Source organism: Mirounga leonina, unplaced genomic scaffold, assembly GCF_011800145.1.
Source record: "Mirounga leonina isolate KUSES-001 unplaced genomic scaffold, KU_Mleo_1.0 Mir_129, whole genome shotgun sequence".
In the NCBI taxonomy this organism is placed as follows: Eukaryota; Metazoa; Chordata; class Mammalia; order Carnivora; family Phocidae; genus Mirounga; species Mirounga leonina.
The window spans coordinates 54,699,175-54,718,358 of NW_023270323.1; positions in this window are offsets into that span (position 1 = coordinate 54,699,175).

Here is a 19,184-nt window from a genome sequence, read left to right on the forward strand (position 1 = left end):
TTCTTTCTTTCTTTCTTTCTTTCTTTCTTTCTTTCTTTTTACTTTTTTTCTTTCTTTTTACTTTCTTTCTTCTTTCTTTTCTTTCTTCTTTATTTCCTCCTTTCTCTTTTTTCCTTCCTTCCTTCCTTCCTTCCTTCCTTCCTTCCTTCCTTCCTTCCTTCCTTCCTTCCTTCTTTCTCTCTTTCTCCCTCCTATGTTAAAAAGAATAAAGATCTCAAATTAGTAATAACTTTACAAATCTAGGAAATAGAAAAAGAAGAACAAATAAAACCAAAATTTAGCAGAATGGAAGAAACAGTAATGGTTATAGTGGAGGTAAACAAGTAGATAACAGAGAAACAATTGAGTGAATCAAATAAATCAATCACCTTTTGTGCCCACAAACCTTTGCCCCCAATTTTTCCTTAAGCTTTTCTTTGCAGCTTGTTTCTTAACTCAGGCAAAGCATCCCTTGTTGGAAATCAAAGCTACCCTTCAAGAATACCAACTACATGGACAAAGAATTCCAGCCAGCCCAGACCACCTAGACCAGTTTGAACTCAATCTTTCACTCATGCCTGAGTAGACAGACCCATGGAGTGGGGAAGGGATCCACGGAGTGACTGACAGTTACCTTTGCTTCATTATAATACTAAAATCTTTCCCAAGGAGGAGCACAGACTCATTTACATAACATACAGTATATGTATAAGTATGTTTCCTTAAAGCATATGTGACACATTATGCCTGCCAATAAATACAATGACAAGGCTCCCCTATTTATTCATTCTACCCTAAAGGAAAGAAACCCATCCACCCTTGCTTGAGGAGTCATGACTTTGGAAGTTATTCCCCTTTGCAAGTTATTTCCCTTGATGTCCTTATTTGTTCCAAATAAAGTTTACTTTGCAACAACTCTACCTGGTGTAGTTTCTACTGTAATTCACCAAAAAGCAAAGCCACATTAGTTCAGTTACACTACCAACCTCACAGAAAAAAGTAAAAATATATTATATGGGAATACCATGAATTACCAAATGCCAACAAATTACACAATCTAAATGAAATGTGCAAATTCCTGGAAACACAAATTACCAAAAGTGACTCAGGAAGAAATATAAAATTTGAATAGACCTATAACGTGTAAAGAGATTTAATCAGTAATCAAAAATGTCTTAAAAAGAAATGTCCAGAACCAAGAAGACTTCACTAGTGAATTACATCAAATATTTAAAGAATTAACATTAATTATCTTAAAATGCTTCCAAAACCTAGAAAAGGAAGAAATACTTCCTAACTCATTCTATGCAGGAAAGTATTACCCTCATACAAAGCCAGTGAAAACACTAGAAGAAAAGAAAAGTGTAGGCAAATTTTCTTTATGAATATAAATGCAAAAAAATAAAATACTAGAAAATGAAACAGTATATTAAAAGGACTATATACCATGACAAGTGGGATTTATCTCAAGAATGTAAGGATGATTCAAAACTAAGAAAATAAATCAATGTAAAACACCATGTTAATATAACAAAGGAAAAAGCAACATATAACCATCACAGTTGTTGCTTTACAAAGCATTTAACTAATTCCAATTCTCTTTTATATTAAAAAAAAAACTCAGAAAGCTAGAAATATAAATAAAAAGGAAACTTCCTCAACATGATAAAGAGCATTTATGAAATAAAAATCTTATAAACCAACTATAATACATGTATTCAATGGAATATTACTCAGCCACAAAAATAAGTATTGATATATGCCAATATGTAGATGAATCTCAGAAATATCATTTCAAGTGAAAAAAGTCACATTAAAAAGTCACATCCTGTATGATTCCCTTTACATGAAACATTCAGAACAGATGAAGCCATAGAGATTGAACACAGATTGGTGGTCCCCAGGGGCTGAGTGTTGGCAAAATGGGGAGTGACCGCTTAATGACTATGCACTTTTCTTTTGATATGATGAAAATATTTTAGAACTAGATAGAGGGGTAGTTGCACAATACTGTGAATGTACTAAATGCCACTGAATTGTTCACTTCAAAATGGTTAATTTGGGGTGAGTGAAATAAGTGAAGGGAGTCAAAAGGTAAACTTCCAGTTATAAAATAAATAAGTCACAGGAATGCAATGTACAGCATGGTGGCCATGGTTAATAATACTGTATTACATATTTGAAAGTTGATAAGAGAATAGGTCTTAAAAGTTCTCATCTGAAACTAATAATATAATATATATTAACTAACTTGAATTTAAATAAAATCTTGAAGAAAAGTTCGCAACATAAAAAAAATTCTGTAACTTCTGTATGGTGACAGATATCAACTGGACTTATTTTGGTGAACATTTTGAAACACAATTTGAAACAAGGGTCAAATAAGTTGACCCTTGAACAATGCCGGAGGTAGGGACAGCAATCCCCTGTGCAATTGAAGACCCACAATAACTTTGACTCCCCCCAAAACTTAAATACTAGTAGCCTACTACAGACTGGGGCCCTTACCAATAATACAAACAGCTGATTAACACATACTTTGTATGTTATACTTATCACATGCTGTATTCTTATAATAAAGTAAGCTAAATAAAATAAAATGGTATTGAAAAAATCATAAGGAAGAGAAAATATACTTATAGTACTGTACTGTATTTATTGAAAAAATCTGTGCATGTAAGTGGACTTGCACAATTCAAACCCATGTTGCTCAAAGGTCAACTGTATATACAAATATCAAATCATTAAGTTATACAACTGAAACTAATTTAATGTTGTATGTCAAATATACCTTAATAAAGAAATAAAATTAAATGGCTAATTTTATATTCAGTAAATTTAATCTCAATAAAATATTAAAAATATACTGTGATTATTTTTGGAGATATTTAGAGTAATTGCTTTAACCAAAATAGCAGTGGATGGTCAACAGACACATGAAAAGATTTTCAAAATTACTAATCATCAGGGAATGCAAATCAAAACCAAAATGAGATATCACCTCACACATGCCAGATTGGCTATTATCAAAAAAGACAAAAAATAGGGCGCCTAGGTGGCTCAGTTGGTTAAGCGACTGCCTTCGGCTCAGGTCATGATCCTGGAGTCCCAGGATCGAGTCCCACATCGGGCTCCTTGCTCAACGGGGAGTCTGCTTCTCCCTCTGACCCTCCCCCCTCTTATGCTCTCTCTCTCTCTATCTCATTCTCTCTCAAATAAATAAATAAAATCTTTAAAAAAAAAAAGACAAAAAATAACAAGTGTTGGCAAGGATGTGGACAAAATGAAACTCTTTTAAAACACTGTTGGTGGGAATGTAAATTGGTGTAGCCACTATGAAAAGTGGTATAGAGTTTTCTCAAAAAGTTAAAAATTGAAATACTGTATGATCCAGCAATTCCCCTTCTAGGTATTTATCTGAAAGAAATGAAAATACCAATTTGAAGACATATATGCACTTCTATGTTAATTGCAGCATTATTTACAATAGTCAAAATACAGAAACAATCTAAGTGTCCATCAATAGATAAATGGATAAAGAACATGTATAGTAATAGAGTATTACTCAGCCAAAAAAGGTGAAATCTCACCTTTTGTGACAACATGGAATGACTTAGAGAGTATTATACCAAATGGAATAAGTAACAGAAAAAGACAGATAACTGCATGATTTCAATTATATGTAGAATCTAAAAAACAGAACAAATAAAAGAAAACAGAAGCAGACCCAAAGATGCAAGAAATGAACTATTGGGTACCAGAGGGGTGGTGTTGGGACCTGACAAAAGAGGTGAAGGGAATTAAGTAAAAACACCTAGTTATAAAATAAATAAGTCATGGGATATAATTAATGTAGAACATAGGGAATATAGGCAATAATATTATAATAAGTTTTTATGGTGACAAATGGTAACTAGACTTATCATGGGGATTATTTCATAATATATTAAATATTGAATCACTATTATGCACACTTGAAACTAATAAGATATTGTATGCCAATTATACTTCAAAAATAGCAGTGGAAAGAAATTCTAACACATCTCTCAATTTTTGACAGACTGTATAGACAAAACACATTAGACTAATTTACTTTATTTGATCAAAAACTATTGAGGGGTGCCTGGGTGGCTCAGTCATTAAGCGTCTGCCTTTGGCTCAGGTCGTGATCCCAGGGTCCTGGATCGAGCCCCACATTGGGCTCCCTGCTCCAAGGGAAGCCTGCTTTTCCCTCTCCCACTCCCCCTGCTTGTGTTCCCTCTCCCGCTATGTCTTTCTCTGTCAAATAAAAAAAAAATTAAAAAAATTAAAAAATAAATCTTAAAAAAAAAAAAGATTGCTATAACCTCTACCTTAAAAATTAGGAAAAGAGGGGTTCCTGGCTGTCATTCAACTCTTGATCTAAGGGTTATGAGTTTGAGCCCCACACTGGGTGCAGAGATTACTTAACTAAATAAAACTTAAAAAAAAAAAAATTGGGAAGCAAGCCTCCTATTCAAGGTTTCACTAAACCTTAGGTAGATAGAATAGATGATAGATGATAGATCATAGATAGATAGATGATAGATAGATGATGATAGATGATATAGATGATAGATAGATGATAGATAGATCGATAGATAGATAGATAGATAGATAGATAATAGATAATACACAGATATAGATGCACAGAAGTTTTCAATAAATTCTTCATAGTAGTTTGATTATGTAGTAAAACAACTATCAACACTTCAAAAAAGGACTTAAGGTAAACACTCATACTCTCTTGGGTCAAAGAGAAAATAAAAACTTTAGTTGAAGAATAGTTAAGAAAAAAATAATGAAAATATGTATATGTTAGTAGATGTTCATGTGTTGAGCTCCTATAATAAAGCTGTCGCTATTCTAGTTTTTACTTCTTGCCAGAAATATCACATTTAAAACTCATGGCAATCTATTAGGTGGATAATTGTAAAAGTTAAAAGATATATGTATAAAAGTGAGAACATGGTCTGACATATATTATGGGTAAAATAAATGGTTGCTAGTTTTTTAGTATCAATGTTATTAATGAATATTATTATTGGAATGTTTATTGGAACTTGAGCTATCTCCACATGATCCAAATAACTATACTGAGCAGAGTCATGTTTATAGTCAAAACCATAAACATGAATCAATTTGTACAGTCAAAATGTACAGAATGAGAAGAAACAAAAAGAATATCAACAAAGAATGGACAGAGGAGAAGGCTGAGAAGTAGACTCAGAAGAGACAGAGCAGAAGAAAATCACATAGTCTTATGTCTGCCATAGTAAATACAAATCATACATCATGAATATGGAACCCTGCACTTAAAGCAAGGCTCAGTAATTAAAATGGCTACCTACCTGTAAATCAGGAGGATATTGGTGACTCTTAACAGCAGTTTCAGTACTATGGTAGGGGAAGAGACCAGATTGCAGTGGATTAAGAATGAAAAAAAAAAAAAAAGTATGAAAAATAAAGAGAATAAAAAGAGAAATGGCTTTAAGTTACATTTCAAGAAGATTGCCTAAAAAAGGAAGGAAAGAGACAGCATACAAATTAGAGAAGATACAGGTTCAAGGAAGGATTTTTGTTAGACTTGTTTATTGGTTGCTTGGGTTTGTTTTTAATTAAGTTCACTCAAACATTTGTAGTGATTTAGCAGATATGGTAAAGATAAAGACATTCTTTAGTAACAGAGAAAAGAGATAATGGATGGGGATATTGATCTGTATCTATGGTATGAAGAACTGCACTTGAATAGAGGGAAAATGTGCATCAGAAAGATTAAAAGGATGTTTTCATATTATTTGCCTGACTTGTCCAAGGGCTGCAGTAAATTTGTAATTAATGTAAAAATATTTTCTTTAATGTAGAATGCATCATATCTAAATGCCAAATTCAACAAAAACAAGCATATTATATCTTTGTTTTAGGGACAGTAAACAAACAGTAAGTTCACACTTTTTTTTCCCCAGAAAATTTCTGGGATTCCCAAATTTGAAAAGTGTTATCATGAATCAACACTGTTCATTCACAGACTCTATAAACATAATATAAGATTAAAATAAATTGTTAGTGGCTTAGGAGAGAGTATAGTATTTAGTAGCTAGAGAGTTCAGCCAGTAAAAATCTGAGTTTTGTTCTTTTAACTAGAATTTACTATCTTTGTAGACTTGGGTTAGTTATGAAATATTTCTGTTTCTCATCTTTCAACTTAATAGTGTGTGTTTGAATGTAAGCATAATAACTAGTTTCATTTTGCTTGCTTACTATAAGTCATCCCCTGGCATTACTAACTTGAGTATAAAGTAACAGTCAACGTTGTTAGCTCTAAATGTTACAGCCTTTAATGTAGCTTTTAGAATTGAATAGTCACCCAGAGAATAAAACAGGTATACAACACTTACACTATGTTACCTTCAATCTCAAGTGGGAGACCTTCCAAAAGTCAGTGAGCAGTTTTATCTTTATTACTCATTCACAGCTATGATTCTTACCAAAGAAAATAAAGTTGATGGAATCATTTTTGTCTATTCCAATTTAAATGATTTTTTTAGTCAGCGCCAAAGAGGAGGGAAAAAAAATCATGTTAAAGAGAAAGCTGTTTTAGTAGATATTTTACTCTTGAATATTAGATAAATTTGAGATAGAATTTTAATCAAACTCTCCCTAGCCGCATCAGATTAAGTGTTTAAAGCCGGCTTATTTATTGGGAAGGTCTGTCCTAGCTTTTCTGGATTAATCTCAATCATTTTCATTAGTGAAATCTTTAATCTGTTCTTCGTTACCAATGGACAGGGAGAGGTTCACATCTATTGGATCTGAGATATAATCTTGGGTTTTAAACTGCTTAGTAAATTATTTAGGCACAAGCATATTATAAAATTTAAAGACCCAGAGTCCTAGACAGTAATAAATCTGCTTTGATTTAACATTTTTTTGTAACATTCTGTACAATATTATAGCATGTGGAGGGAGAGTGGGTATATTTTCTGGTACTGTGTCTTGCCAAGCCTATGAATTTTATACATAATTTATAAATCATATATAAAGGATTGCCTTTCCAAAATTAACTAAATTAGGGAAGCATTTGCTATGTTTTTTTTTTTTTTTTCTCTCTTGTATTTAACTTTCCCCCTAAGGAAACTATCTAGTGCTCATATTTTTTTTTTTTCCAAACCCTAAATTACAATACATTGTAGAATACACCTTGCATTGATCCCTCTTATAGTAAGTATTTGTTACACAATAAATTTTCCAAATGTTTATGCAGCCTACTGAAAGCAATTACTGTAGCAGCTTCCATGGCTAAAGCCAGACATTTTTCCCTCAAAAGAATTAAGTGTAAAAGATTCTGGATTAAGTATGGAATCAAGGATCTTGCATTTGGGTCCTTCCTTGTTTGTTTTCTTTGTTTTGTTTTGTTTTGTGTCATTTGGGAAAGGCACTTACCTTCTCTAAGTTTAGATTTATAATTTTTAAATGAATACAAAAAAGTTTGTTTATAGGAGTGTTGCAAAAAGGTCCAATAACTATAGAAGAAATGTTTTAAAATTCTTAAAAATAATGCTTTATAATAAATACCCTTGAGAAAATTTCATAATTTTATTTGATGTGTTTTGAACAGCATATATTTTAACATATCTGACCATGAACATTATTTTTATTTCAGTTTCTAAAAGATGTCTGGTACATACAAACTGTTAAGATACTACTATAAAAATTTTTACATTAATTATTATTTATATTAGTTGATTTGGCTGGATTCATTTTAGAAATAAATGGCATGTAGAAACATAACTACCTACAAGATACTGAAAAACCTACCTTATTTATTTAAGTGCATCTGATTTTTCATGAATGTCTAAGAGAGCTTAAAAAAAAAGAATCCTATTTTTTGTTGTATCTCACCACGCTTTATCAAATGTGTTCTTTTTTTATTTCCTTTGTCACCCTCTCTTTGCTGTCCCACATGCTATCTGTGCAACGTTGGGCAAATGAGTTCTTTTTGTGTTTCAGTAACCTGATTTATGAAAGAGGGAAAATAATTTTACTTCATAGAGTTTTTTTCAGCAACATGCTAGTACAGAAAAGCAGTTAAGACAGCACCTGGTGAGAATGAGTTCTTAGTAATTTTTAGATAAATATTTGGAAATTAACCATCATGTATTGCATTTGATATGTTTTAGCACCGTCATGCTAATTATATGAAAGAAATCACTTTATTTCTCAATTATGAAAGCAACTTTTTTTTTTTCAAAAAATAGACATCTGTGTCTTACTCTGACAACATGTTTTATTCTATTTCTTTAGGCAATCATCACATTTTTATGTATCTTACTATACATGCTACTCATTTGCCAATAATAAATTATTCAGTTTCCAGAGCAGTTCAGATACTGGAATATTCATGTAGGAGAAGTTTTATCCAAATTCTAACTTCCATTTTCCCTGGATCTTAATGCAACTATCATCAGCATAGTAGATTCTAAAATCTTATCTGTAATAAAGATATTGAATGAAATTATATGAATAAATAAATTAATGCATTTATTTTAATAACACAAAATGATATCAGGATCATATTTTGTTCTCACTTTTTAATTTTTTTATTTATTTATTTTTTATTTTTATTTTTTTAAGATTTTATTTATTTATTTGACAGAGAGGCACAGTGAGAGAGGGAACACAAGCAAGGGGGAGTGGGAGAGGGAGAAGCAGGCTTCCTGCCAAGCAGGGAGCCTGATGCGGGATTCCATCCCAGTACCCTGGGACCATGACATGAGCCGAAGGCAGACGCTTAACGACTGAGCCACCCAGGCGCCCCTTGTTCTCACTTTTTTAAAGAGGATATTTTCATCAAGGAACTATTTCCTACCTCAAATAAATTGATTAATAGTATTACACATTTCTGGGTGCCTGGGTGGCTCAGTCGTTAAGCGTCTGCCTTTGGCTAAGGTTATGATCCCAGGGTCCTGGGATCGAGCCCCGATCAGGCTCTCTGCTCTGCGGGAAGCCTGCTTCTCCCTCTCTCACTCCCCCTGCTTGTGTTCCCTCTCTCACTGTCTCTCTCTCTATGTCAAATAAAATCTTAAAAAAAAAAAAATAGTATTACACATTTCCCTTTTAATGAGAGTCTCCTAAAGAAAAGCAAATTTAACTCACATTTCCAAATCATATAATGTTTATTACTGAATCTGTTGAAAACTTAAAAGTCATGATTAATCCTGATTTTTTTTAAAGATTTTATTTATTATTTGACTGAGAGAGAGAGCACATGAGAGGGGGGAGGGTCAGAGGGAGAAGCAGACTCCCCACTGAGCAGGGAGCCCCATGCGGGACTCGATCCAGGGACTCCAGGATCATGACCTGAGCCGAAGGCAGTCGCTTAACCAACTGAGCCACCCAGGCGCCCTAATCCTGATTTATTTAAATGAATTTCATTCATTTTACTTGGATATCATAAGTCTTTTTAACATGGTATAAATCATATTATATGGTGTTCTTTTAGCAATAAGCAATTTATAGAAGTTTATTGATATTTCTCTCCCTCTCTCTTTTTAAAATTACTAATAATATCAATTCTGGTTCTTCTATATGAGTATGACCTAATCCATGATCAAAGGCTTAATAAAGATTTTGGCTTTCTCCCTTTATTCGACTATCATGACAATTTACAGTCGCCATAGGCTGGGTATGTAGTAACTCATTACATGATTGTTGAGCAAGTTATTGGGCAAAGATTGAGACCACTGACTTCTCAACAGATTTTATATCCTGAGCTATAAGAGAAAACGCTGCTGTGATCTCTATCCCTTTTTGGACTTCCTTGAATTTTTCTGACGCAGTCCAGTACTTTATTTAGAACAAGTTCACTTTTCTCTTTCTCACAATACCTACCTCTGAGAAGGGTCTACAGGCTCTGAGATAGAACTGGGAACTAGTATTGCATTAAGAAACTCTTATAACTGTGTCAGTCAGAATGGTGGAGGAGCAGGGTCAACTCTTGTGGCAAACTTAAATAAATCTGACGGTCACAATGCCTTTTAAAAAGGACATATCTCTCAGTAAAATTAGCCTTGCCTCAAATGAATCAAGTTGTACAAGGAAAGTGCAAGATTGCTGCACAAGTCTACTTACTTGTCTAAACTTAGTCTTGAAATTATCAGATGGCCTAGGTTTGTAACCAGTTTTTCAGGTTCAATATTGTCATATGTAGTTAATCATCTTCCTTTAGCTTTTTTTTTTTCTTCTGTCCATTATCACACCAGACAAGGAAGGCAACTTAGATCCACAAATATCCCATTTGTGGAATATTCCAATATAAACCAAATCAATGAGACATTGGTCAATTTTGCAATTTCATAGCAAATTCATTATTCAAAACTTTTCTCGTGTGACCTCATATTTTGCTGTACCCATATCTCTGAAACTCATCTCGGGATTTGCTTGTATGTTTCAGATAGCTAAAACACATGTTGCTTTTCTTGTAATTACAACTACTTCTATATGCTTTTTCTCTTTATATAATCATGATCAGGAAGTGAGGAGGGCTCTTATAACCTAAATAATCAAGAATGGTTCCTGCCTCAATGACCGTTGGAATTCCTCCATCTGTTCAAACTTGAACTGTGTTCTTGGATCACCTCATTCTTAGAGCTGCAAGAATGTAAATCCGCTATAGCCCTCTCCACAGTGTTTTTGTCCTTCATTTCCCTTCATAGTCTGGTTGACCTACAGATATTTCCTAAATTTACTAGCATAGCCCATTTTTTGCTACTAACTAAAATTCTTCCTGCAATAAAATAGATGTCCCTTTATGGTCTTTACTGCCTATAGTGGATGAATTGTGGCCCCTCCAAAGATATGTCTACCAGGAACCCATGAAGGTGACTTTATTTGTAAAAATCGTTTTGCAAATGTAACTAAATTAAGGTACTTGAGATGAGATCATCTCGGATTTAGGGTGGGTCTTAAATCCAATGACAGATGTCTTATAAGAGAAGGGCAGAGGGAGATTTGAGATCCAGAGACACAGGGGGAAAAGCCATATGAAAACAAAAGTAGAGATTAGACTTATCCTGCCATAAGCCAAGGAACACATGAAGCTACCAGAAGCTGGAAGAGACAAGGAAAGATTTCCTCCCAGAGCCTTTGGAGAGAGCGTGACTCCCATAATGCTTTGATTTTGTATTTTAAGTCTCCTTTAGAACTGCACCAAATTTGTGGGAAGCCTTAGGACACTATTACACTGCCACTTGTTGAAAAGAGTCTTTGAGGGTACCTGGGTCGCTCAGTCAGTTAAGTATCTGCCTTTGGCTCAGGTCATGATCCCAAGGTCCTGGGATCGGGATCTAGCGAGCCCCAGGTTGAGTCAGGCTCCCTGTTCAGTGGGGAGTCTGTTTCTTCCTCTGCCCCTCACCCCACTCTCATTCTCTCTCTCTCTCAAATAAATAAATAAAATCTTTAAAAAAAAAAAAGTCTTTGAATGATTGTGATTGAATGTATATTGTAAAGATAATAAAGAAAATAATGACCAAAATTCAGACCATAATTCTTGATGAAGAACTGTTTCTGAAATGTCTTTTGTATTTTAACTTTCAATTATTTGATGGTTAGGACAGTAAAAAATACATATATTTATATAAGCATTGAAAATTTTTTAATTATATGAATTCTGGACTGAGCCAGAAAAATTCAGGAAAGTCAGAAAAGAAAAACATACCAGAATAGGCTCTCATAGTTTATGCTATAAACCTGTTGAAAATGCAGTTGCAAAAATCTTTACTCAGTGATTTACTTAACAATTGTGTATTGAGTAGCTATGTTCCCAATCCATAGATCTTTATGACCAAATTCTTATGATAGTCAGATGCAATGAGAAAGCCAATTCTAATTTTTGGAAAAAAGAATGGCTCCACAGAGCATGAATTGGTTTATCATCATTTCATCAGTGAGTTAATGCATGTGGAACAGAGATATCCCTAAAAGAAGATACATGTTTTTACAATACAACAAAACATCCACCCTTATTGCAAATACAGACAACCATAAATTAGCACTATACTTCTAAGCAAAAAAAATAACCAACCATGCACTATTTCATTTGAACATTTTCAAGTACACTTTCAGGCTTGTACTAGTAGCCAAATGCCTTCTGGATAAACATAATCCACTTCAGAGCCATCACAATTGGTGATTCGAGATTTAGATTTTTGTATGTATGCAAATCATTTAGATTTATAAATTGTATCCATCCTTTTGAATTCAAGGAGAAATGTGTTGCTTCCTGCCAGGTTTGGGGCACAAGTGAGGTCTTTTTAGTTTATTGTCCAAATGAGTGAAGAGTTTCTTTTACACACACAAAAGAGTACTTGGAGTTTTAGCCACTGCCCAGTGTTTTGACTGTGAAATGTTAATCCGTTTGCTGTTGATAGAGATTACACTAAGGAGAGCCAGGGCAGATACAGTTAGGTCCTGACATCCTGGCATGGAGCCTGACTGGATATTGCAGGGCTCTAAATCTGCCTGTCAGGAGATGGGACACAAAGGTAACAACTGCCAGTTAAATCAAATTGCTTAGAGTAAATTGGACAAATTTTGTTAGCCTCTTGCCTACCTTGGCCCAGAACCACATCAGCAAGGGCAATGATGTTAACTTTAGGATTGAACTTATGGCTGAGCAAAACTAATTCTGTAGATGCTTCCAGCAACTGTGTTAGGTTGATTAAAAGCAGCTCCATGGTCAACTCAGATTGTTTTATATATTGATGTTTTGTTGTCGCCAAATGAGTTGTAGTTTCCTAGGGAAGGAGAAGAAGTTCAAATAGCGGTGTTTCATTCAGGGTGTTGCACAGAGTGCTAGGCACATAAAGATGCTCAATTTATATGGTTTGAACAGAATTGAATGAATTTATTCTTTAAATCACACAAGCTCTGTTGACTCAGACTTTCTCTTTAATTACAAAACAAGCCAAATAATGTGTTAAAGATGTGCTTTCTTCATTGAACAGCCATGTAGCAGTCTTGCACACCTCTTCCCAGTTAAGCTACCTAAATCATAAAAAAACATGAGCTATGGCAGGAGATTCAACTCAAGTAATAATATTCTTCCTTAGAAATCTATTCTTACTGTCCTGATGAAATTTCTTCTGGTAAGAAGGGACTAGGACTTCTTGTGCTTGTTCTTTTCCATTGTTAGGCCACCATGAGCTAGATATGTCAGCTTATACTGGTGATGTATGGAACAAAGCTCAACTAATTGGTCAGTTATTAAGTGGTAGATACAACGTCACATCTTCACACATTCTTTCTCTCCCTTTCTCTCTCTCTCTCCCTGTCTTCATTTCTCTCTCTCTCTCTCTCTTTCTCTTGCTCCTTTTCACGTGTTCTCACCTGTATTTTGTTTACTTTTGTGTTTACAAAATTACAATTGTTTGTAAAATTTTGAAAATGATTATACTGATGTTGCTCTCTGAAAGTTTTTTCTTTTTTCTTTTTGTTCCCTCATACAATGTTTCTAAGGTATATCCCTGTTACTGTATCCATATTTAGCTCATTAATTTTACTACTCTATAATCTATGCTGTGACTATAAAATGATTTTTTTCATACAGCTGGTGGGAACTTAAGGGCTCTTTTTTTTAAAGATTTTATTTATTTATTTGAGAGAGAGAGCATGAGAGGGGGGAGGGTCAGAGGGAGAAGCAGACTTCCTGCTGATCAGGGAGCCCGAATCGGGACTCGATCCTGGAATTCCAGGATCATGACCTGAGCCAAAGGCAGTCGCTTAACCAACTGAGCCACCCAGGTGCCCTTAGGGGCTTTTTTTGTTGTTATTATGAACAGTACTTTTATGGGTCCTCTTACACATGTCTTTAAGCTCACATGTTAAATTTTTTGGGTGGAATATGCTCAATTATGGAATTCTTGGATGTGTGTTTATAACTTTTTTAAGAGAGTGGAATAATGTTTCCAAAAGAGCTGTACTAATTTAAAATTTTAGCATCAAAATTTAAGAAACTTAGATGATCTACATTCTCTGAACATTTGATATCTTGGCTCTTACTTTTTGTTACTTAAGTGTTTTTTGAAAATGCTATCTCAACTTAGACATGATTAAATTCAATGTACAATCAATTAAAAATGTTTGTAATTTATATTAATTTTTTACACTTAAAAAGAATATAACAAAAAATGTCAACAAATATAGGAAAATTTAACAAGAGAACTGGACTTAGGTTCAAACTATAGCAGTCAATTTCAACTAATAAACCAGAAATAAATAATTTGAAACATAATGGGAATTGCATTATTTATAATAGCAACAAAATATATAGTGTAACTGGGAATAAATCAAGGAAAAATATATGCAAGTTCTGTGCATGGCATATATTAAAACTTTACTCAAAGACAAAGAAAATCTAAATAAATGGAGAAATCTAAATAAATTGAGAAATTTGTAGGTATGAAGACAACAGTAGAAGGATAAGAATTTTACCAAAGGAAACTATAGAGTCAATACAGCTCCAATCAAAATACCACCAAGGTTATACTGCTATTTTGTTATTGCTCTTGAAAAGTTGTATTAAAATATATACAAAACATTTAATTGCTAAGTGTAGTTAAAATATTTTGAAGAATAACAAATGTAGGTGGAAAACTGCCCTAACAGATATAAACATTTATTACAAAGATTTAATTATTAAAGTAACATGGTGCTGGGAGAACAAAAGATCCAATAGAACAAATAAAAACCGAGACATGGCCCCAAATATATATGGTACTTTGATTTATGATATAGGTACCATTGCAGATCATTGGAAAAATAAAAATTTACCCTTAAGTAAATGAAACTGGAAAAACTGATCATCATTGTGCAATAAAATAAAATAAAATAAACTTGTAACTCACGGGCTCCCTGCTTGGTGGGAATCCTGCTTCTCCCATTCCCGCTCCCCCTGCTTGTGTTCCCTCTCTCACTATGTCTCTCTCTGTCAAATAAATAAATAAAATCTTAAAAAAAAAAAAAACAACAACAACAACAACAAAAAACTTTTAACTAATAACACACAAAGAAATCAAGTCCAGAAAATTGAAGGGTATCAAAACAAATCTTTAAAACATTAAAATGAATGTGAATATCTTTCCAATCTAAGGATAGGGAAAAAATTAGATGCCAAGTGCAGTAACTGATGAAGAAAATTAATAAATTTGACTACATTTAAAACAAAAAACAAAAAAGCTTAATAAAATTAAAATAAAAGCCACCAAATTCAAGGAGATATTTATAAAAACAATATAACCAACCAAAAATTAGGGTAGAGTAGATAAAATGCTCATAGAAATAGAAAATTCAATTTAAAAGAGGAGTAAAAAATAAGAAACAATTAACACTCATAAGTATATGTAGAGATGCCTAAGAATATTTGTAAGCAGAGAAATTGAATTAAAGAACACAACTTTTTTTTTTTTTAATATTTAATGTATACACTGTTGAATTTTATTTTGTTTTACTTAGTTGTGTGCATCTGTGGGTGTGTGAGAGGGAAAAACTAAAATTTCCAAGTACATAACCCAAATTATAGTATTGTGTCTAAAAACATTTAAGATTTTTTTTTTTTTAAGATTTTATTTATTTATTTGACAGACACAGCAAGAGAGGGAACACAAGCAGGGTGAGTGGGAGAGGGAGAAGCAGGCCTCCCGCAGAGCAGGGAGCCCGATGTGGGGCTCGATCCCAGGACCCTGGGATCACGACCTGAGCTGAAGGCAGACGCTTAACGACTGAGCCACCCAGGTGCCCCAACATTTAAGATTTTTAACAAGAGGGATGCCTGGGTGGCTCAGTCAGTTAAGCGTCCAACTCTTGATTTTGGCTCAGGTCATGATCCCGAGGTCCTGGGATAGAGTCCTGTGTTAGGCTCTGCACTCAGTAGGGAATCTGCTAGAGATTCTCTCTCTCCCCACTCTTTAAAATAAATATTTTTTTTTTTTAAGATTTTTTAACATAGAACAAATGGCTTAATTTGTAGCTGGTTTATAAAAACCAATTCATTTGCATGTAGACAGACTCTATGTGGACCCGCAGTGATTTCCTGCCTCCTGATGTCCACACCTTTGATTAACCTCCTCCCCCTTGAGTGGTAAAAGTACCTGTGACTGGCTTCTAGCTGAGAGAATATGGCAACTATGATGGGATGTCATTCCTGTGATTAAAGTATGTTAAATGGCAAAGGTAATGGGATGTCACTCCCTTGATTAACTTACCTTTGTGACAAAACAAAAGGATAGTGCATATGTAATTAAAGTCCCCAATCAGTTGATTTTGAATTAATCAAAAGGGATGTTATTTGGGGTGGACCTCACAACATAAGGTGGAAGCTCGTTAAAAAGGGACTAGGGCTTTCTGAGGTGAGAGACATTATCTTTCCTGCCCTTGAAGAGGAACACTTCCAAATTTGGAACTGCCTATGGAAAAGGCCATCTGGTGGATGACTGTGAGCAGCCTCTAGGACAGGAGAGCAGATTTCAACCAAACAAGCAATACATGGGAATACTCAGTCATACTACTGCAAGGAAATGAAATTTACCCCCATTCTGCATGACCTTAGAAGCAGATCCTTCCCCAGTCAAGCCTCCAAATGAGAACTCAGTCCAACCTTGAGTCCCTGAGCAGAGGATGGAACTGAACTGTGCTCAAACTCCTCACCAATGGCAATCCTAACATGTATACTGTCTTAAGGCACAATAGTTGAGGTTATTTGTTATACACAGCATAGAAAACGAATATAGCTTTTCAATTAGAAGTGAATTGTTTGGGTTTTGTTAGCAGAACATCTTGATCCAGAGCTCAGATACCTTTCATTCATTTAACAAATATTTTAGGAACATACTCTAATGTACTGAGCACTGTTCTAGGTACTTGGAATATATCAGTAATATGGAACTTATATCTTGGATGGGTAGACATCTTCATAAAGATTATAATTAGATAATAAAGATGAGAAACACAAGACAATAATTAGTAATTTATATAGTATACTGGAAGACAGTAAGTACCATCATCCCAAGGAAATGTAAGTAGGAAGAAAAAATCACAAACATGGGAGGATACAAGCTGCCCTGTTAAGTATTATGTCTAGGATAACTTCCTTTGAGCATGTATTTTAAGAATATTGGAGAATGTCTTCCAGAAAAAGCAATAGTTTAGTGCAATGACTAAAGGAAACAGTCTGTCTACATATCCAAGGAATGGCAAGACAGCCAATACAGTTGGAACAGAATGAGTTGAGGGAAGGTTGTAGAAGAGTTGCACGGAGGGCATGCAAGGTGTGAGAGACCGCGAGAATCATAGCGGATCAAAGTTTTCAGCTTTAGAATACTGGAAGTCTAAATCTGCCATTAATTGATACGTGGAAGATAGTGAGCACCTAGGTTTTTGTGGGAAGACCAGAAGTTCATTTTTGGACATTGCTGTGTACTGAATTGGGTCCCCTCAAAATTCATATGTTGAAACCCTAACCCCCAAGGTGACAGTATTTGGGGATAGAGATTATGGGATAGAGATAATTAAGTTCAAATGAGGTCATAAAGGCGGGGTCCTAATTTATAAGAAGATAAAGCAAGAGGGTGCTTGGGTGGCTCAGCCATTAAGCATCTGCCTTCAGCTCAGGTCATGATCTCAGGATCCTGAGATCGAGCCCCACATCGGGCTCCCTGCTTAGCGGTAAGCCTGCTTCTCCCTCTCCCACTGCCCCTGCTTGTGTTCCCTCTCTCTCTGTGTCTCTCTCTGTCAAATAAATAAATAAAATCTCAAAAAAAAAAAAAAAAAAAAGAAGAAGAAGAAGATAAAGCAAGAGAAAGATCTCGCTCCATGCTCATACACCAAGGAGAGGCCATGTAAGGACACAGAGAGGAGGCTTACATCTGAAAACCAGGAAGAAATGCCTCACCAGAAACAAACTCTGTTCCACCTTGATCTGGGACTTTCCATCTTTAGAACTGTGGGAAATAAATTTCTGTGGTTTAAGTTACCTAGTCTATGGTATTTGTGGAGACTAACCGAGCAGATTAATATATTTTAAAGTGTATGTGTTTTATGGGGTGCCTGGGTGGCTCAGATGGTTGGGCATCTCCCTTTGGCTCAGGACATGGTCCCGGGGTCCTGGGATTGAGCCCCTCATCGGGCTCCCTGCTCAGTGGGGAGTCTGCTTCTCCCCCTCCCTCTGCTTCTCCCCCTGCTCATGCTCTCTCTCTCTGTATCTCTGTGTGTCAAATGAATAAATAAAAAAAAAAACTAAAAAAAAAATAAAGTTTATGTGTTTTTTAGCTAAGTGAAGATGTTGACTCATCTGTTGTTCATAACAATCTTCTGCCATGCAAAAAAAATCATATATATATATGTGTGTGTGTGTGTGTGTGTGTGTGTGTGTATAAACAAATATTATTTTCAAACAATTACCTGAATATATATATTTCAAACAAATTACCTGAAGATGTATTCCTTCACCTTCTTCCGTTCTTGTTGGCATAGCTTTATATTAGTGGCTGGAAAATTAATACTATAAATAGGAGAGGCCCTACTTTCAACACATTTCATTTTAATTTCCAAATGTAAGTCTGTGTGTGTGCTTGTGTACATGTACATCTCTATAGTAGGGAATGAAAGAAAGGGAGTGGATGTTGCAAATCTTCCCAGAAAGCAGACTTTCATAGTCACAAAAAGGAGAAATTCACCTGAGTGACATTTAAAGCAATGTAAATAGAAAAGAATTGGTTAAATTCAAACACATATATTGCTCTAATTTGCCTTGATAAAAACTCAGAGGGTAAACAGAAAAGCAAAGTTAGGGTCTTCAGGGGCTGACAGGATAATGGCAACAATCCTGCTATTAAAAAAAAAAAAAAAAAAAAGCTGCATAGTGAGGACATTTAGGGGACAACCAGGAGTACACATGCTTGTGGAAAGAGTCCTTGCAGTATGAACTTAGAGTTTTACCTTCTCTTTCGGGTTTGATAGTCAATCTTGTTATGAGAATAACCTTATTGTTTCTCTGGCTCCTTTGGGTACTTTGCTTGAAATAATTTTGTTAGAAGGCACAGTGACTGAACAGTTTTACTGACTCTTAATCGGCAAGCCAAAAGACTGAGGTATTTACAGACTTGAAGGGACTTGTTAGCTGGATGTCAGTCTCC